The sequence below is a fragment of the Daphnia pulicaria genome, chromosome 6 (genome assembly GCF_021234035.1).
Source record: "Daphnia pulicaria isolate SC F1-1A chromosome 6, SC_F0-13Bv2, whole genome shotgun sequence".
Taxonomy (NCBI): domain Eukaryota; kingdom Metazoa; phylum Arthropoda; class Branchiopoda; order Diplostraca; family Daphniidae; genus Daphnia; species Daphnia pulicaria.
The window spans coordinates 15,635,079-15,656,024 of record NC_060918.1 but is presented as its reverse complement, the minus strand read 5'-3'; the positions used below and the strand labels follow the sequence as shown (position 1 = coordinate 15,656,024).

Here is a 20,946-nt window from a genome sequence, read left to right as displayed (position 1 = left end):
AGTGGCGCAGCGGAAGCGTGCTGGGCCCATAACCCAGAGGTCCGTAGATCGAAACTACGCTCTGCTAGACAAATGTTTTTTTGATGATGCAATGTATTTTCTAAAAATTTCTTTGTGCACAGTAGACGTGAACAATGTCGCATCGATGGTTCAGTGGTAGAATGCTCGCTTGCCACGTGGGCGGCCCGGGTTCGATTCCCGGTCGATGCAGTGCTAGTTTGGTAAGAACTCAGAAATATATCTGTAAAAGAGTAGTTTGATCAGATTCTCGTATTTGAAGATCATCTAAAAACAAAGCAACATAAAGCTCGTGAGTCACTAAGGAATCAAATCAAAAGTAACTTTAATAAAAAACCATGTCAATCGTGTGGGTTTAACATCTTAGGCGATAATTATGAAAATTGAAATCGCCAATGTTCAACAGAAGTACAAATTTTTTTGAATCAGTTTCTATTTTTTAAAGAATAAACATAAGCAGAGTGGCGCAGCGGAAGCGTGCTGGGCCCATAACCCAGAGGTCCGTAGATCGAAACTACGCTCTTCTAGACAAATGTTTTTTTCATGATGCAATGTATTTTCTAAAAATTTCTTTGTGCACAGTAGACTTGAGCAAATTCGCATCGATGGTTCAGTGGTAGAATGCTCGCTTGCCACGGGTTCGATTCCCGGTCGATGCAGTACTAGTTTGGTAAGAAATCAGAAATATATCTGTAAAAGAGTAGTTTGATCAGATTCTCGTGTTTGAAGATCACCTAAAAACAAAGCAACATAAAGCTCGTGAGTAACTAAGGAATCTAATCATAAGTAACTTTAATAAAAAATCATGTCAATCGTGTGGGTTAACATCTTAGGCGATAATTATGAAAATTGAAATCGCCAATGTTCAACAGAAGAACAAATTTTTTGGAATCAGTTTCTTTTTTTTAAAAATAAACATAAGCAGAGTGGCGCAGCGGAAGCGTGCTGGGCCCATAACCCAGAGGTCCGTAGATTGAAACTACGCTCTGCTAGACAAATGTTTTTTTGATGATGCAATGTATTTTCTAAAAATTTCTTTGTGCACAGTAGACGTGAACAATGTCGCATCGATGGTTCAGTGGTAGAATGTTCGTTTGCCACGTGGGCGGCCCGGGTTCGTTTTCCGGTCGATGCAGTACTAGTTTGGTAAATACTCAGAAATATATCTGTAAAAGAGTAGTTTTATAAGATTCTCGTGTGTGAAGATCACCTAAAAACAAAGCGACATAAAGCTCGTGAGTCACTAAAGAATCTAGTCAAAAGTAACTTTAATAAAAAAACCATGTCAATCGTGTGGGTTTAACATCTTAGGCGATAATTATGAAAATTGAAATCGCCAATGTACAACAGAAGTACACATTTTTTGGAATCAGTTTCTATTTTTTCAAGAATAAACATAAGCAGAGTGGCGCAGCAGAAGCGTGCTGGGCCCATAACCCAGAGGTCCGTAGGTCGAAACTACGCTCTGCTAGACAAATGTTTTTTTGATGATGCAATGTATTTTCTAAAAATTTCTTTGTGCACAGTAGACGTGAACAATGTCGCATCGATGGTTCAGTGGTAGAATGCTCGCTTGCCACGTGGGCGGCCCATGTTCGATTCCCGGTCGATGCAGTACTAGTTTGGTAAGAACTCAGAAATATTTCTGCAAAAGAGTAATTTTATAAGATTCTCGTATTTGAAGATCATCTAAAAACAAAGCAACATAAAGCTCGTGAGTCACTAAGGAATCAAATCAAAAGTAACTTTAATAAAAAACCATGTCAATCGTGTGGGTTTAACATCTTAGGCGATAATTATGAAAATTGAAATCGCCAATGTTCAACAGAAGTACAAATTTTTTTGAATCAGTTTCTATTTTTTAAACATAAACATAAGCAGAGTGGCGCAGCGGAAGCGTGCTGGGCCCATAACCCAGAGGTCCGTAGATCGAAACTACGCTCTGCTAGACAAATGTTTTTTTCATGATGCAATGTATTTTCTAAAAATTTCTTTGTGCACAGTAGACTTGAGCAAATTCGCATCGATGGTTCAGTGGTAGAATGCTCGCTTGCCACGGGTTCGATTCCCGGTCGATGCAGTACTAGTTTGGTAAGAAATCAGAAATATATCTGTAAAAGAGTAGTTTGATCAGATTCTCGTGTTTGAAGATCACCTAAAAACAAAGCAACATAAAGCTCGTGAGTAACTAAGGAATCTAATCATAAGTAACTTTAATAAAAAATCATGTCAATCGTGTGGGTTAACATCTTAGGCGATAATTATGAAAATTGAAATCGCCAATGTTCAACAGAAGAACAAATTTTTTGGAATCAGTTTCTATTTTTTAAAAATAAACATAAGCAGAGTGGCGCAGCGGAAGCGTGCTGGGCCCATAACCCAGAGGTCCGTAGATTGAAACTACGCTCTGCTAGACAAATGTTTTTTTGATGATGCAATGTATTTTCTAAAAATTTCTTTGTGCACAGTAGACTTGAACAATGTCGCATCGATGGTTCAGTGGTAGAATGTTCGTTTGCCACGTGGGCGGCCCGGGTTCGTTTTCCGGTCGATGCAGTACTAGTTTGGTAAGTACTCAGAAATATATCTGTAAAAGAGTAGTTTTATAAGATTCTCGTGTGTGAAGATCACCTAAAAACAAAGCGACATAAAGCTCGTGAGTCACTAAGGAATCTAGTCAAAAGTAACTTTAATAAAAAAACCATGTCAATCGTGTGGGTTTAACATCTTAGGCGATAATTATGAAAATTGAAATCGCCAATGTACAACAGAAGTACACATTTTTTGGAATCAGTTTCTATTTTTTCAAGAATAAACATAAGCAGAGTGGCGCAGCAGAAGCGTGCTGGGCCCATAACCCAGAGGTCCGTAGGTCGAAACTACGCTCTGCTAGACAAATGTTTTTTTGATGATGCAATGTATTTTCTAAAAATTGCTTTGTGCACAGTAGACTTGAACAATGTCGCATCGATGGTTCAGTGGTAGAATGCTCGTTTGCCACGTGGGCGGCCCGGGTTCGTTTTCCGGTCGATGCAGTACTAGTTTGGTGAGAACTCAGAAATATATCTGTAAAAGAGTAGTTTTATAAGATTCTCGTGTGTGAAGATCACCTAAAAACAAAGCGACATAAAGCTCGTGAGTCACTAAGGAATCAAATCAAAAGTAACTTTAATAAAAAACCATGTCAATCGTGTGGGTTTAACATCTTAGGCGATAATTATGAAAATTGAAATCGCCAATGTTCAACAGAAGTACAAATTTTTTTGAATCAGTTTCTATTTTTTAAAGAATAAACATAAACAGAGTGGCGCAGCGGAAGCGTGCTGGGCCCATAACCCAGAGGTCCGTAGATCGAAACTACGCTCTGCTAGACAAATGTTTTTTTGATGATGCAATGTATTTTCTAAAAATTTCTTTGTGCAAGAGCGATAATTATGAAAATTGAAATCGCCAATGTTCAACAGAAGTACACATTTTTTGGAATCAGTTTCTATTTTTTAAAGAATTAACATAAGCAGAGTGGCGCAGCGGAAACGTGCTGGGCCCATGACCCAGAGGTCCGTAGATCGAAACTACGCTCTGCTAGACAAATGTTTTTTCTATGATGCAATGTATTTTCTAAAAATTTCTTTGTGCAAGAGCGATAATTATGAAAATTGAAATCGCCAATGTTCAACAGAAGTACAAATTTTTTGGAATCAGTTTCTATTTTTTAAAGAATAAACATAAGCAGAGGCCCATAACCCAGAGGTCCGTAGATCGAAACTACGCTCTGCTAGACAAATGTTTTTTTGATGATGCAATGTATTTTCTAAAAATTTCTTTGTGCACAGTAGACTTGAACAATGTCGTATCGATGGTTCAGTGGTAGAATGCTCGTTTGCCACGTGGGCGGCCCGGGTTCGTTTCCCGGTCGTTGCAGTACTAGTTTGGTAAGAACTCAGAAATATTTCTGCAAAAGAGTAGTTTGATCAGATTCTCGTATTTGAAGATCATCTAAAAACAAAGCAACATAAAGCTCGTGAGTCACTAAGGAATCTAGTCAAAAGTAACTTTAATAAAAAAATCATGTCAATCGTGTGGGTTTGACATCTTAGGCGAAAATTATGAAAATTTAAATCGCCAATGTTCAACAGAAGTACAAATTTTTTGGAATCAGTTTCTATTTTTGAAAGATTTAACATAAGCAGAGTGGCGCAGCGGAAGCGTGCTGGGCCCATAACCCAGAGGTCCGTAGATCGAAACTACGCTCTGCTAGACAAATGTTTTTTGATGATGCAATGTATTTTCTAAAAATTGCTTTGTGCACAGTAGACTTGAGCAATGTCGAATCGATGGTTCAGTGGTAGAATACCCGCTTGCCACGTGGGCGGCCCGGGTTCGATTCCCGGTCGAAGTTGGTAAGAACTCAGAAATATATTTGTAAAAGAGTAGTTTGATCCCTGAGAGATTTTTAAAATTCTTATTTTAAAAAGCCGAAGGCTCACCGCCTTTTAAGGGTGAGAGATTTGAAGAAACAAAAGTTCCGACAGCCCTCCAAATACCATTAACCATGAGAGGTCCCTGGGGAATTGGGGCAATTCGTGATTGGTCGAAGGGGTTTTCGGGACCGTGACGCGTTCATGCTGCTCCGATCGCGACGCAACTAATCCCATTCGATGTAGAATGACTTTTTACACAGGTAATGACTAAATTTTTTAAGTATCAACGAAATTAACGAGAGATTGGGAGCAAAAAGGGGAAAAAAAGGGGAAACTTCTAAAATATAGGAAAAAAATGTCTTCTAAAATTAGAGGATGCAACCACCTCTAATTGAAAGATGAACCTTTCATTTAACGGAAAAGACTAAATTTACATTGTGTTATTTTTGGTTCGCGAGATATTTGACCAAGAAAAAGATACACAGATTGACTTTTAGTTGATTGTGTGCTGACTAGCAGACGACGTCAATTTGCAACAGCCAGTCTGCTTGTGGAATGTGGCATGGCCTACTGTGGGTATTTAAATTTGATCGTTTGAATGTTTGTGATTGATTTCATCTTGTGAAGCACTGTGTTTATATTTAAAATTTTAACTATTGCAGCATTATAATAGGAAAGAAAAAAATGCCTCTTGTGTCACATTTGATGGTTCCTTTACCTATCAAATCTGTACCACATTGGCAGAGGGTTCACATGTAGGTGCTGAATCAACTGGAAAACGTTCAAAAAAAGGGAATTGAGAGTATGTGTTCATTTTTTTCACTTATCTTTCTGTGTGATGAACACTAATCAACACAATTATTTGCAGATTACATTTATCATCAGGCATACCTCCATTTCAGAAAATTTTATCGTAAACATGACAAGTTGGAAATTGATTTACTGTTTACATGTCACCTTAAGTGATATCATTGCATACCAGACTTTATTCGGATGCAAAAAAAATTTCCCTCATTTAAAAGGCATGCATGATTTAATGGTTGCAATTTTGTAATGAAGACAAATGAAAGCTGCAGCTGTGGAAAATAGAATTGACAGGTTGTATTGATTATTCATTAATTGTTATGTATCCCTCCGCTAGATGGGAGCGCACAAGCGGCTTCCGGCGGTGAGAGTGAGATGACGGCCCATCGAAGCCCTTTAGTTTCAGTTTACGCTTTGTACAAGGCACTTGCAGTTCTTGAGACCTAGAATACATTTGTTTCTCCTTACGAAGTCTCGTCGAACGTAACATGGCGCAGTTGGTCAAACTTGCCTTTTAAAACCCTCGACTCGAAAAGTTCTGTGCGAATTCCCCCAGTGTGGCTTTAATTTAACGCCAAAATTCACTTGATTCGTTTCTCGCCTAGCTGTGTGGGAGCCGCCATTTTGTCTCCTTTGTTCTGGCTAGATTTCTCGCGTGGCGCCGCCATCTTAGCCATTGTAGGACAGAGACATTCGCCTTTCGGTCCATCATTGCATATTTACTGATTCACATATCAAGTGGAGGTGGTCCCGAATTTAATATTCATGGTCGTAGCTCTTTGAGCCATTTCGTCCGGAATATTGTGGACCACTAGGTGATTGTTGGATAATTTTGTTGGCTTACGAGATCATAATCACGTCAGACACACAAGTCTAATTGGCGCTGGTCCCGATTAAAATATTCATGGTCGTAGCTCTTTGAGCCATTTCGTCCGGAATATTGTGGGCCATTCATTGATCGTTGGCTAATTTTGTTTCCCCACGGGCTCACATTTAGTTGGCCCCGCTTTACAGTCTCATTGATGCCGGTCCCGATTTAATATTCATGGTCGTAGCTCTTTGAGCCATTTCGTCCGGAATATTGTGGACCACTAAGGGATTGTTGGATAATTTTGTTGGCTTACAAGATCATAATCACGTCAGACACACAAGTCTAATTGGCGCTGGTCCCGATTAAAATATTCATGGTCGTAGCTCTTTGAGCCATTTCGTCCGGAATATTGTGGGCCATTCATTGATCGTTGGCTAATTTTGTTTCCCCACGGGCTCACATTTAGCTGGACCCGCTTTACAGTCTCATTGATGCCGGTCCCGATTTAATGTTCATGGTCGCAGCTCTTTGAGCCATTTCGTCCGGAATATTGTGGGCCGCTCACTAATTCGTTGGCAGATCGTGTCTCTGATTCCATGCCCCGCAGTCGCAACAGCGAGTTGAGCCGAGAGCTACGACGCTCCATGCTGGAGGAGAGACAGCTAGCTGCAACAATCGAACGAGAGTTAGCAAGACAACGCAGACGGGTCGCGCATCAGGAACCATATCGGCGAGTGGCATTTCGCCAGGCCGTCCCACCCACACCCCGAGAGACCGAGGCTCCACCAGTTGTACCATACGTCAGTCCGGAATACCAACCCCAGCTGGTCACTGATTCCGTGCCGCCCCCTCCTCTACGGGCGGATGAGCCTACTGCACAGCGCCCAGGACTAGCAACTTTCTCTCACGACGCTGGTGCAGTCGCACATAGCCTAGCCACGGCCAGACGCATCCCATCCATCCACCCAGAAGAAGAGCCGGCCGAAGACGTCCTGCAACTCGAAATTGACGAAGAGTCCACAGTCAACGAATAATTTACACATCTCCTGGTCGTGAGCCCACTGGGGCCATTCGGTCGGAGTGTTACACTCAGTCTATAGTGTAATGTGTTACTCGTTGTGTCTATTTCAATATACCCGTTCTTCCGTCAACTCATCTCTATCTCCGCGTCATCAATCATTGGTCCCATACCGTCCGACAATCGTGCATGAATCACGAGTATCATTTGCGCAAGCGCCAACCACGTCATCGTAGCTCTTCCCGACCCCCTCGCGTTCGTTCCGGCCGCACAATGGCGACCGCACAGGATGCTCTCGACGCGGTGACGGCAGTGGGCAACCGAATCGACCTTATGGAAGCGGGCCAAACCAATATGACGACGCAGCTGGCAAATATCACGCAACAATTGGCGGCTCTGATCGGCGCCCCACCACCTCCCGGTGGCAGCGGCGGTGGCGGCGGCGGAGGTGGCGGCGGTGGCGGCGGCGGAGGTGGCGGGGGTGGTGGCGGCGGAGGTGGATTAGTCGTTCCACCAATCGCGGCTAATCAACGACGACGAATTGATCCATCGGGCCTGGAGAAATTGCAGGGCGATGTACAGCTACCTCAATTACGGACGTGGCGTAACCGATGGAACGATTTTTGCCAATTAAACCAATTAGCGACGTACCCGGCTAATGAACAGACGGCGGCTCTACGAATGGCTTTGGATCCATCCATGCAGCAAGTGGTGGAGGTGGCTCTGAATATTTTACCCACGACGCTACTAACACCCGATGAAATTTTAGACCAAATCGCAGACTACGTGCGGGCCAAACGAAACATTGCCCTCGATAGAGTGGCATTCGAAGAATGCCACCAATCCAACACGGAATCTTTTGAAGATTTTTACATCCGGCTGCGGAGGTTGGCAGATGCAGCAGATCTCTGCGCAACTTGTGTCGACGCTCGAGTGGCCACCCGGATTATGGCGGGAATCCGCGACACAGAAACGAAAAGGAAACTTCTAGCACTTACACCATTCCCTTCAGCTCAACAGGCGATCAATATGTGTAGGAGCGAGGAAGCGGCGAGGATGAATGAACGTGCGTTAAGCAATCAGTCGTCAATCAACCACGTGCGTCCACACCAGCGTAACGACGCAAATGCAGCATCGTGTGGCTCATGCGGTCACAACATTCATCGCCCCGGAGAAGCTTGTCCGGCTACCGGAAAAACATGTCATAATTGCGGAGGAAGTAATCATTTTTCCCCGCGCTGTCCAAAACCCCGGAGAAGTAGTCATACAGGCCAGAGTGGAGGCGGCACCGGCAAGAGTGAGGGGGCGCAACCTGGTTCCGGTGGTAGCAGCACGGGCGGATTCCCATCTGGACCACGCACGAAAGGAAAAATCGCCCGAATCGTTGTCGGATCGATCCGGAATCCTCGTCGATGGCGGCGGGCACCCACCGTTTCTCTCCGCGTCTTAGACGACAAAGGCCAGTTCCTTTCGACCATCAACAAAGTCATACCGGATGGCGGAGCGGAAGTGTCTGTCGGCGGCCTAGATATTTTAACGGCTATTGGCATGACAGAGAAGGACTTAGACACATCATCATTCGATTTGGTAATGGCCGATAAAACAACGCCACTACTTGTGATCGGGCAGGTCACCATTGTGACGGAATATGAAGGCACTACCACCACTCTTACCATAGTCATCAGTCCAGAAATATCGGGCCTATTAATCTCTTGGTATGACTGCATATCCCTCGGTATTCTACACGCCGAATATCCTAAGCCGGTCCGCTACGCCCACATCAACTCCACGCCAGTGAAGGAGTCACACCAGGAGGCAGCACCACCGTCCACAGACGAGGAGGAAATTCCGGATGAGCCAGATCATCTTGTGGACCCAGTGTTGGAAAAACTCAAGATAGCTGCGTCGAAAGACGCTTCATATTCCGCTCTTATCAAGGCCATTGAAACGGGATTCACCACTAGACGGGATTTAATGGCGCCGGCCGTTCATCAATTTTGGAAAATCCGGGACGAGCTGTCGGTGGACGACGGACTGGTTCTCTTCGGCTGCCGGATTGTTATCCCGCAAAGTTACCGACGCGACGTCCTTCTAAATTTACATGCGGCTCACCAAGGGATCGTCCGCATGAAGCGGCTCACCAAGGGATCGTCCGCATGAAGCGGCTCACCAAGGGATCGTCCGCATGAAGCGGCGGGCCCGCCAAACCGTATACTGGCCAGGACTGAGCAACGACATCGTCGCGTTTGTTGATAATTGCCAGGTATGTCAAGAACTTCAGCCGTCCCAACAACAAGAGCCCCTACTACGCGACGTTTTACCTGAGCGCGTCTTCGAGGAGGTATCGGCGGATTTGTTCGAATCCGGGCGACTGCATGTTCTCGTGTACACGGACCGCCTATCCGGATGGCCGGTGATCCACCGATGGTATCATGCCCCTTCAGCCAGAGAATTGATTCAAGCGATCACAGAAAATTTTGTCGATCTCGGGGTGCCCATCCGTATACGCACCGACGGCGGCCCTCAGTTTGGAGCCGGAGCATTCCAGCAAGCGCTACAGAAATGGGGGGTAGTGTGGGGAAATTCATCTCCATACTACGCGCAGAGCAACGGTCATGCAGAGGCGGCAGTCGACGCTATGAAGCGGCTCGTTTTGAAAATCGCACCCGCAGGAGACCTCACATCCGACGCATTCATGCAAGGTCTTCTTGAATTCCGTAATACGCCCCGCGAAAACGGAATGTCCCCGGCGGAGATGGTGTTCGGCAGCCAGCTACGTTCGATATTGCCAGCCCATCGCACTTCTTTTGCTCCACGCTGGAAGGACATCATGAACGCACGAGACCGTCAACAGGCCTTGGATGGCGGAGTGAAAAAGCGTTACGACGAACGGGCACGCCCGCTTTCACCACTGACCATCGGCTCTCACGTACGAATCCAAGATCCCCATTCCTTGCTATGGGATAGAGCTGGTCAAATCGTCAGTATCGGGAAATACCGGTCATATCGAGTAAAATTTGCAAGCGGAAGTGTATTGTGGCGAAACCGACGCCACCTCCGCCCGTTATTATCCGACGACAAGGACGAGCAACAGATTCCTGGCATCGAAGGAGACGCAACGACGCCGCCAACCGACAGCAACGTCGACGGATTACCGGAAACAGCAGCTAGCCAGACAAGACCGGAACCCGTTCCGGTACCGACCAAACCGCGACGGAGCGGGAGGATTCGACGGCCTCGGCTGATGATGGACATGTAGGACAGTCCCCGCCTCAACAGGCCTATATTACGCCCCCATAGTGTGTAATAAGTTTTTTCTGCTCCCTTTAATTTATGTTCCCGTATTATGCAATCAGTTTTTTTCCCGTTAATTCCATTTTGTGTGTTAAGCGGCGCCGTCCGTTTGTTATTTATGTGGATGTCGCCGCTTGGAAAAGGGTTGTTATGTATCCCTCCGCTAGATGGGAGCGCGCAAGCGGCTTCCGGCGGTGAGAGTGAGACGACGGCCCATCGAAGCCCTTCAGTTTCAGTTTACGCTTTGTACAAGGCACTTGCAGTTCTTGAGACCTAGAATACATTTGTTTCTCCTTACGAAGTCTCGTCGAACGTAACATTAATCTTTCTGTATGATGAAAACTAAACCACAAAATTATTTGCAGATTACATTCATCATCAGACGCATTTCATTTTCAGAAAGTTTTGTCTTGAAGATGACAACAGTTGCCAGTCGATTTACATGTCACCTTAAGTGATGTCATAGCAGGAGCTTGTCATAAATACGAAAACTAAATTTTTAAATTTCCTAATCGAAAGGAGACTTTTAAAATCTCGAGGGTGCCACAAAGGGGCTTGTCAGATTCTCGTATTTGAAGATCACCTAAAAACAAAGCAACATAAAGCTCGTGAGTCACTAAGGAATCTAATCAAAAGTAACTTTAATAAAAAACCATGTCAATCGTGTGGGTTAACATCTTAGGCGATAATTATGAAAATTGAAATCGCCAATGATCAACAGAAGTACAAATTTTTTGGAATGAGTCTCTATTTTTGAAAGAGTAGAAATATGAAGAGCGGCGCAGCGGAAGCGTGCTGGGCCCATAACCCATAGGATCGTAGATCGAAACTACACTCTGCTAGACAAATGTTTTTTTGATGATGCAATGTATTTTCTAAAAATTTCTTTTTGCACAGTAGTTTTGAGCAATTTCGCATTGATGGTACAGTTTTAGAATACTTGCTTGCCACGTTTGCGGCGCGAGTTCAATTCCCGGTCGATGCAGTACTAGTTACGTAAGATCTCAGAAAATTTCTGCTAAAGAGTAGATATATCAGAAATAGTATTTTAAAATCACATAAAAACTAAGCAACATAAAACTCGTGAATCACTAAGGAATCTAATCAAAAGTAACTTTAATAAAAAACCATGTCAATCGTGTGGGCTTTTTTTGCACAAAAAAAAACAAAAACAAAACAAAACAAAAAAAAATCTGCATATGCACAATTTTTGTCGTCTAATATATTTAAAATGGAATGCAAAAGAGAAAGAACTATGTTTTTCAGTTTCAAGGACTTGGAATTCTTTCCTCTTGAAATCGAAATACATAGATTTTTTATGAAGCTAGGAATTATTGAAGACCAACTTACTGTTATTGATTTCCACTTTCACACGAAAAATGTTGTTGCAAAATTTAAAGAACAGCAACATTTCGAAAATTTCTTCAAAAGACATTCCCATGGAATACCTTTTGAGAAATATGGAAAAATACATGTCATACCAGTATCAATTGCTGGCAGTCCTTGGAAGAAAGTGCAATAGACCTTTTTCACAATGTGGAAAGTAGGGATTTTCCAATCCGGCAACGCCGTAATCGGCAATTTTAGTTCCCATTATTTTTTCCCTATGTAAATTCCCATAAAGAATCGGGGTACCTTTAGTTTAAATTAATTTTTTAATTATTGGTTTCTTACAGCCAATTTATTTTTCATCGATTGTGTTCCCCGATGAATTGGTAACATTTTCATATTTATCAATACATTTTAACATTAACTACTTATTATAATATCAGGACTTGAAGTTGTTTGTTTTGATTCAGTTCCTGATGAGGGCATCTTCAATTTTCAATTGATTTACGCATTAATTTTTGTCTATTGTTAAGTTTAATCCGAAAGAGGGACTTAAAAATTCCCTTAAAAGTATTTAGGGTAAACTAGTTTAAAATGTACTCATTCAACTGTGATTTCTTCAACATTTTGTTCCATACTCTGACGTTTTTCACCATATTACCTGATTCATTATCTTTATTTCGTTATTATTTTAAGAAAACTCACAGTTCTTTTTTCGAGTGAAACATTGTATTAAACATGACATAAAGTTTTTAATAAAAATACTGAAGACGTGACGTGACACTGCTTCAACTAGTAATTATTTCTCCTTTTTCAATACTTTTTATTCGAAGAACCAATGCCTGTTTTGCAGGTAGATGGATTCGGAATGTTACTTGATTCACCAATGTGTTGATGTGTTCATCATTCGTGTTCTGCATTGTACCCTCAGGTACAGTTGTATCTTTCATGAAATCAGTAACTACGTCTTGTGGAATGTGTGTCTATGGAAGAAAATGATGAGATATGTTAAGTAATGTTATAAATGACATAATCAATATAAATAAAATACCATCCTCTTACATCGTTGAACATGTCCCAGCAATCTGCCTTCTTAGAGAGCGACTAATTCTTTCAACATTAGCAATCCCAATGGAATTTTGCTCATTATTATGTATTGGTGCAGTTAAAAACATGTTACTTAGTTCATTATTTCAGAGAAATATTTCCAACACGACTCAATCATATGAATTACTTTAAAAAATTTACCATGTTACCAGAAGTAAAATGTTGACTGCATACTCTGCTGTATAGTTTTATAAACCTTCTTCTCTCAAATTTGTTCTTTTCAGCAGCCATATACCTGTCTCCTACTTTTTGAAACCCCATATTCTAGATGTCCATTAACATTCACTTTTGGGAAGCAAAAGTTTCAGCACCGCAGGGTCAATCCATGCGAAATCGACCAAAGCGGGTTGCGACCAAGTCGCCGATTTTGTTTAAAATTTTACCAGTTATAGGTCTATATGTTAAGTTTAATATTTGTAAAGGATTTTTTTTTTTTCATTAAATACAACAAAAGTTACGGAATATTTAATTTTTAATGTTTTTATTTTTCCGCGTTTTGCGCGTTTTCTTTTCTTCAGTTTAATTTCCTCAATTATCGTCATATATTTTTAAAAATTTGTTGAAAGTGAAGTTGTAGTGTAAGAAACAATGTTCACTTTTTAAAACAAAAAATTTAATTACAATTAAGTTTTTTTTTAAGAATTAAGTGTAAAATGGGCCCTTAAGTGTAATTTAGATTGCTAGAAACCCCCCTGGAATTTAAGAGATCCGATTATGCGAAATGAAAGTTGATATCGTCAACTATCTTCCTTGAAAGATTCGCCGAGGTTTTTTTTAAATTGATCATGCTGTGTCCATTCAAAGATTAGCAATTTTTAGGATTGTTTCGTCTTTTCACGGCCATTTTTCGCGCTTCTAGAGTGCGCGTCATCAAATACCGCCAAGGGCATAAAAGGGGGAAAGTGATAGAAGGGTGCGTCCATCTATCACTTTCCCCCTTTTATGCCCTTGGCGGTATTTGATGACGCGCACTCTAGGAAAAATGGCCGTGAAAAGACGAAACAATCCTAAAAATTGCTAATCTTTGAATGGACGCACCCTTCTATCACTTTCCCCCTTTTATGCCCTTGGCGGTATTTGATGACGCGTACTCTAGGAAAAATGGCCGTGAAAAAACTGAAAAAAAGAAAACGCGCAAAACGCGGAAAAATAAAAACATTAAAAATTAAATATTCCGTAACTTTTGTTGTATTTAATGAAAAAAAAATCCTTTACACATATTAAACTTAACATATAGACCTATAACTGGTAAAATTTTAAACAAAATCGGCGTCTTGGTCGCAACCCGCTTTGGTCGATTTCGCATGGATTGACCCCGCAGCCAAGCACATAACATGTCTGTTTTGACATACCAGAATCAAAACAACCTAAAAAAGTTCGAATTACATAATTAGTATAAACCGCGAGTAAAATATACCATTTATGAAAATGTTACCAATTCATCGGGGAACACGATCGATGAAAAATAAATTGGCTGTAAGAAACCAATAATTAAAAAATGAATTAAAACTAAAGGTACCCCGATTCCTTATGGGAATTTACACAGGGAAAAAATAATGGGAACTAAAATTGCCGATTACGGCGTTGCTGGATTGGAAAATCCCGACTTTCCGCATTGTGAAAAAGGTCTATTAAAATATTTGCCAGACGAAACTGATCTTAACGAAATGAAATCAACTCTATATGGAAAAATAAAAAGTGTTCAATTTGAAGTTCCAATATTTGAGTTACTCAAAACAAAGAGAGAAAAACTTTGTGTAGAAATGATAATCGAAAAAAACATCCCATCATTTATTACGGTTATGGGTAACAGATACTCTGTCTCATATTCAGGACAAATAAAAACTTGTTCCCGTTGTGATCTAGAGGGACGTGAAGCCAGAAACTGTGAGGCAGGAAGGAAATCATACAGTCAGGCAGTAGAAATGAACTCTGCAGCAAATTCGGCACTTGAGCAATTGAAAAATTTGATTGAGGAACACGAAGGAAAAGTTTCAATGGTGGAAACTGATGGCGAAGAAACAGACCCAGAAGGGAAATTGACAACTAAAGAAAGGAAAAAAAGAAAGAGTCAGAAGAACAGGGAAGAAATCCCAAGAAAAGATAAGGAATCAGAAGATCAGGAAAAATTAAACCAAGCTTTCAAAGCATGGAAAAATACAAAACACTTCATAATTTAAAACCAAACTTAAATGCTGAAAGAGAAAGGGTTTCAGGGGAAAAAATAGGCGATCAAGATGATGCCACTGAAAAATGCAGCGGGGAAAATGGATTATTAGAGAAAGGGAGCAATCCAATACTTGATTTTGGAACCCCTTCTAAAGAAGCCATGAACAATGAATGGCCAGATTCCCAAACGATTCCAGGTACTCAGGATCTGGATAAATGTGATGAAATGGAAATGGAATCCGTTTTAAACGAAGAATGGCCAGATAAGAAAAGGCCTTCTAAAACTTCAGTCAAACAAAAAATTGTCACAGTGGAAGATGATGGGGAGAACTCAACTGAGGAGGAGGAAAATGAAGAAAACGAAAAGAAGAAAAGAAGGGAAATGTCAGAGTATCATAGAAATAATAAAGAAAAATCAGCCGAGGAGGACAACACCCCTCCTAAAATATAAACCGCATATTACTTATACAACCTTACATCTTACTTACAAACTTATACAAACAAAACCAGTAATTATAGAATCTCAACATCACACACAAAAATATGGTAAAAATTATCACATTAAATATCAATGGAATAAAAACAAACACAAAACAAGAATTTTTAAACACATTTATAAGTCAAAATAAACCAGATATTTTAGCCTTACAAGAAACAAACATCAATGAATTTTGAACTTTACACGTAGATTACAATATAATTATTAATAATAATGTTGAAAACTACAGATTTGGAACAATTATTATATACAAGAAAGACCAGAAATGATTTCCACCGAAAAAGCTGAAGATGGAAGGATCATCAGAGCAAATTTAAAGATTTTATCATCGTAAACATTTATGCACCAACACAAAACGAAAAGGCAGAAAACAGGCACTTATTCTTTCTTCACACTTTACCCGAATTCCTGAAAGCAAGTGACCAAAATTTAATTTTATTAGAAGATTTTAACAGCATTATAGATTCAAGAGACAGAGAAGGACTTCGAAAAAAAATCAATTACCAACTAAAAAGTTTGATTGAAAAACTAAAATTAATTGATGCATTCAGAACAAAATATGAAGATATAATCTCCTTTACCTACATAAGCCCAAATGGAATATCTAGAATAGATCGAATATACACTCGTGAAGTAAATAAAAATCAAATTCAAAAATGTATGCATCTAAATTTTCCTTACAGTGATCACAATGCAGTTTTACTAGAATCCCTGGTAGCACGCCTCTGTCTATAGGATATACTTCGCACATCTTTTCAGCCGAGTGAGATATCTTAACCCGACGTCCATAGGATTGCCTATGTCTATACTAATGTCGCGCTGTAAGACATCCAAATGGGTACGGCTTACAGCCGTCTTCAAAATACTCAAATTTAAGCAAAAAAAAAGAAAAAAGAAGCGTTCCTCGATGGGCGCGAAACCATGTTCTTTATAGTGGTACTCCAGTGCTCTACCCACTTCACCACTCACTGTTACTTCGCAATTGTATTTGGTTCAACTGGTCTAAATTAATATTAGCAGTTAAAATTATGAAAATTTAAAGTCCTTGTCTTCCTCAGCTATCCTGTGGACAGATAATTTGGACATCTCACAGACGTCACGTTACGTCTGTCTGTTAAGCGTCTGATTTCTAGTACAAATGGATGTCCGTGATCGTATGAGAAACGTTTATCTATAGTACATCTATACGAAGATAGCATAAGGCCGTAGTAAATTGATTATCCATGTGATATCCAATTTAGGTTGTAGCTAGATAAGATTTATACATTAAGACATCTATATGATAGACGATGGATGTAAGTGTGCTACCAGGGATTGAAAGACAGCAACCTTCATTCACTTAATAGAAAGAATATTTGGAAATTAAACACCAGTATATTAGAAGACCCAGAATTTCAGGAGGAGATAAAATTGTTCATTTTAAAAGCAAAACAACTTCTACCACAATACACCAATATAGTAGAATGGTGGGAAAAAGAAATAGAGGACAATTTTAAAATTTTAAGTCAAGGATACTGGGTGTGACTAAAATGCGCGAAGCGCGGATGCGCGCGCGTGGACACTAAAATGCGCGAATCACCTGCGCGCCTATCACAAAACACACCTAACCTAACCTAACCTAACCTAACCTAACCTAACCTAACCTAACCTAACCTAACCTAACCTAACCTAACTTAACCTAACCTAACCTAACCTAACCTAACCTTACCTAACCTAACCTAACCTAACCTAACCTAACCTAACCTAACCTAACCTAAAATTATTTGGTCGCGCACGTGATTCGCGCATTTTAGTGTCCGCGCAACGCGCGCGCGCGCCCGCGCATTTTAGTAATACCCAAGGATACTGCAAGAAAAAAAATAACGATAAAAAAATAACTCAGTTAAAAAATTCTTAAACAAGTGTTTAGAACAAGTAAAAAAAGAAATTGATGAGGGTAAAAAAGGAATGGATGAATAATATTATTTTAAAAATAAATTAAAAGCTATTCATAACAAAGAAGAAGAAGGAAAACAAATAAGATGGATATTGAACTACCCAGTGAATAATGAAATTTGTACAATAGCAAATCTAATAAAAGAAAAATCAAATGGATAAAGCAGAAGAATTGAAAAATTTGAAGAAAATGGAAAACTTAACCCAGATGTACATAAAGTTATTCATTCATTTTACAACAATTTATACTCTCTTAACAACCATGACCTATTAAAAAGAAATGAAATTTTAGAATACATTGGCAAAATGATAAACACAGAAATGAATGATAAACTTACAAAAAATCTTACCGAAGAAGAAGTATGGGATGCTATCAAATCTTTTCAAGAAGGTAAATCCCCAGTTATAGATGGCCTACTAATAGAATTTTATAAAAAGGCTTGGCCATTTTTAAAACAAGAAATTACAAACATGTACAGACATATTTTTTAATTTCAAAACCTTAGTAATACACAATCATCAGGAATTATAACACTGTTATACAAAGGAGGATCCAAGGAAAAGTTGGGAAATTGGAGACCAATAAGCCTCTTATGTTCTGACTATAAAATTTTAGCAAAAATGTTAACCATAAGACTCAAAAACATATTACCTGACATAATTAGTGAAGAACAGACGAGAGGAATCCAAAATAGAGACATTACCCAAAATCTTATAACGTATAGAAACATTATAGAATATTTTTCATCACAGCCCAGGTAGCACACAGACTCTGTTTCAGGTCTGTTACAGATCTGTTTTTGAGAGTCTGTAAATTGTTTGGAGTGGCACACTTTTACAGACTGTCATACAGGTCTGTGACAGATCCGTAAAACGGGATCACGATTTACAGACCAAAAACAGATTTTCAAGAAAAAAAAAGATTTGCCTCCTTCTGGAATCGAACCATCAACCTTTGAGTTCACAAGCCAGTACGCTAACCACTACACCATAATTCGATATAAGTTTGTAGATATATTTCATAATGATCTATATTTCACAGTTGTACACTTGTACATTCAACAAACAGTTTGACATGTCTCTCTCACGAAACTGATTGCTACATATGACTACCACTGGTCTCTTCCGATAGTAACAAGACCAAGATTGGCCCCACACCAATTACAAGTCTTTATTATACCTATTTAGGTATAATAATACTTCTCCGTCCGGTGGATAAACAACTATTGTTGTTGTTCGAGTAGGCCTACTGAACTAAACTCATAGCCATTAGCTGCATTGACTATTAGAGTGTAACTTCTTACTGCATGGTATTGCAGTGATATTACACATATAAGAAAACGTTTAATTCAGTTTTCCATTGGGATCCAAACATGTACCATACTTGGGATACAGACACAGATACGATGATTACTGACTTATAGGTGTTACAAGGGAAATAAAGACCCATACATACCTGGGGCACAAACACAGAACAGATAATCACTGAACTAAGTTTTACATAGAAAATACAGACCTGTACCATACCTGGGGTACAAACACAGAACAGATAATCATTGAACTCAGTTTTACATAGAAAATACAGACCTGTACCATACCTGGGGTACAGACTCAGAACAGATGATTACTGACTTATGTCTTACAAGGGAAATACAGACCCGTACCAGACCTGGAGTACAGACACAGAACAGAAACATATTGTACTCGGTAATACAGAGTAAAAACAGACAAGTGACAAACATGGGAAACAGAGCTAAATCAGAAACAATTTTCTCAAGTAAAAAACAGATCTGTAACAGGTCTGTAGTACAGTTAAAAACCAGATTTATGTATTACAGAAAGATAACAGATCTGTTCCAGATCTGTGAAACAAACTTTTACCAAATCCTGTAAAACAGAGCAATTCCAGACAAATTTCCTGTAAAACAGAGATGTAACAAGCCTGATACGGACCTGTTTCACAAGTATGTGAAACAGATCGGTTACATCAGTCTGTAACAGCTCTGTGTGCTACCTGGGAGAATCACTATAAGAAATATGAAGAGATCTCAGAATTTAAGAGGTATAAAACAGAGGGGCAGCAATTGTGAGTCTAGATTTCGAAAAAGCATATGACATGGTCGATAGAACATTTTTATTTGAAGTCCTCAGGAAACTAGGCTTTGAAGAAACTTTTATCAATTATATTAAGACATTTTATGAAAATGCAAACAGCAAAGTTTTTATCAACAACGAATTCGGAGAAAACATTTATTTAAAAATGGGAGTTAGACAAGGATGCCCTTTATCTATGTATTTATACATACTTTTTATAGACCCCTTTTTAAAATTCATAAAAAAGAAGATCAATTCAACGCAAATATCACAATCTAGTCATCAAATCAATGCTTTTGTGGATGATGTATAAATTTTTATTCAAAACCTTACAGACATCAGAAAACTTGAAAATTGTATAGAAATATTTGAGAAAGCAACAAACTCGAAAGTTAATAGAACAAAATCATATCTTTTAAAATTGGGAGCATGGAAAACTGAAACCCAGTGGCCAGTTACATGGATAACATCTCAAGAATCAATAAAAATGCTTGGAATACACTGGTATGAAGATATTTTAACAACAATCGACAAAAACTGCACGAAAATTATTGAAAAAATGGAAAAAAGCATTATAAATACTTTCAACCGCCTCCTCACCATCCAACAAAAAGTCATTTTCTTCAATAGTTTTATTGTAACAAAATTTTCACAAATAGCAAAGATTTTGCCAATTCCCAAAACACACACAGACAAAATACAGCAATTAGGACATCATTTTATTTGAAAACACAGACTAGAAAGTTTAGCAAAAAATGAACTGTACCTCCCAATACATGAAGGAGGATTGAATTTTACAAATGCTAAAACCAAATAGCAATCACTGTTTTTAAGAACTATTCTAAATAACCTAACCGAGGAAAATCCCAGTGAAAATGGAAAAATGATGTATTATTGGCTAGGCCTGAGACTAAGAAAAATATTCCCAGTAAGGAAAAGCCCAAATTGTGAAAATACACCTAAATTTTTAGCAAATGTAGAAGAAAGAATTAAAAAATTAAATGAGAAAAGAAACAAAACCCAGATTATAACATCCAAAGAAATTTATACTTTACTCATTGCAGAAGAGCAAAAAATACCTAAAATCTTTTTAAAATATCCAAACACAAATTTTAAACCTGAATTTATAGCAACAACAAAACCATATTTATCTCCTTACCTAAAAGAACATTTGTTTTTAACAAATACATAAAGCTCTTACAATAAAGGACAGGCTAATTAACTGCAAGCAAGACATCAGCCCAAAATGTGACCAATGTAATGAAATTGAAAACGTAAATCACTTATTTGAATGCAGAATAACAAAACCAGCAGTAAATTTTATTTAAAAAAGAATATCAAACTATTACCAACAAACTTTTAATCCAACGACCCAACAAATTTATTTACTTGACTTTCCTTCAAACCCTAAAACCAGTCAGAACCAGGCAATATTCTTAGCAGCAAA

General features: G+C 39.4%; 1 long non-coding RNA gene and 4 other non-coding genes across 6 annotated transcripts in view; all 5 read left to right on the top strand.

Moving 5' to 3' along the window:
* Trnam-cau overlaps positions 1-67 on the top strand; it is a 72-nt gene extending 5 nt beyond the window's left edge. Inside the window, exon 1 of the tRNA in view lies at positions 1-67. This exon is cut by the window's left edge and continues 5 nt beyond it. This is a non-coding gene — a tRNA (tRNA-Met).
* A 72-nt stretch (positions 68-139) lies between these two features.
* On the top strand, positions 140-210 carry Trnag-gcc. Its single transcript has one exon. It is a non-coding gene; the product is annotated as a tRNA-Gly (tRNA).
* A 1,684-nt stretch (positions 211-1,894) lies between these two features.
* Positions 1,895-1,966, top strand: Trnam-cau. Its single transcript has one exon. It is a non-coding gene; the product is annotated as a tRNA-Met (tRNA).
* Positions 1,967-4,203: 2,237 nt separating this feature from the next.
* Trnam-cau lies at positions 4,204-4,275 on the top strand. Its single transcript has one exon. It is a non-coding gene; the product is annotated as a tRNA-Met (tRNA).
* Positions 4,276-4,919: 644 nt separating this feature from the next.
* Positions 4,920-10,841, top strand: LOC124343478. Of its 2 annotated transcripts, XR_006919265.1 has the most exons (4): positions 4,920-5,011; positions 5,102-5,241; positions 5,308-5,537; positions 10,732-10,841. It is a non-coding gene; the product is annotated as an uncharacterized LOC124343478 (long non-coding RNA). The 2 variants fall into 2 exon arrangements; XR_006919264.1 differs by having other exon boundaries at positions 4,958-5,241.
* Positions 10,842-20,946: the final 10,105 nt, after the last annotated feature.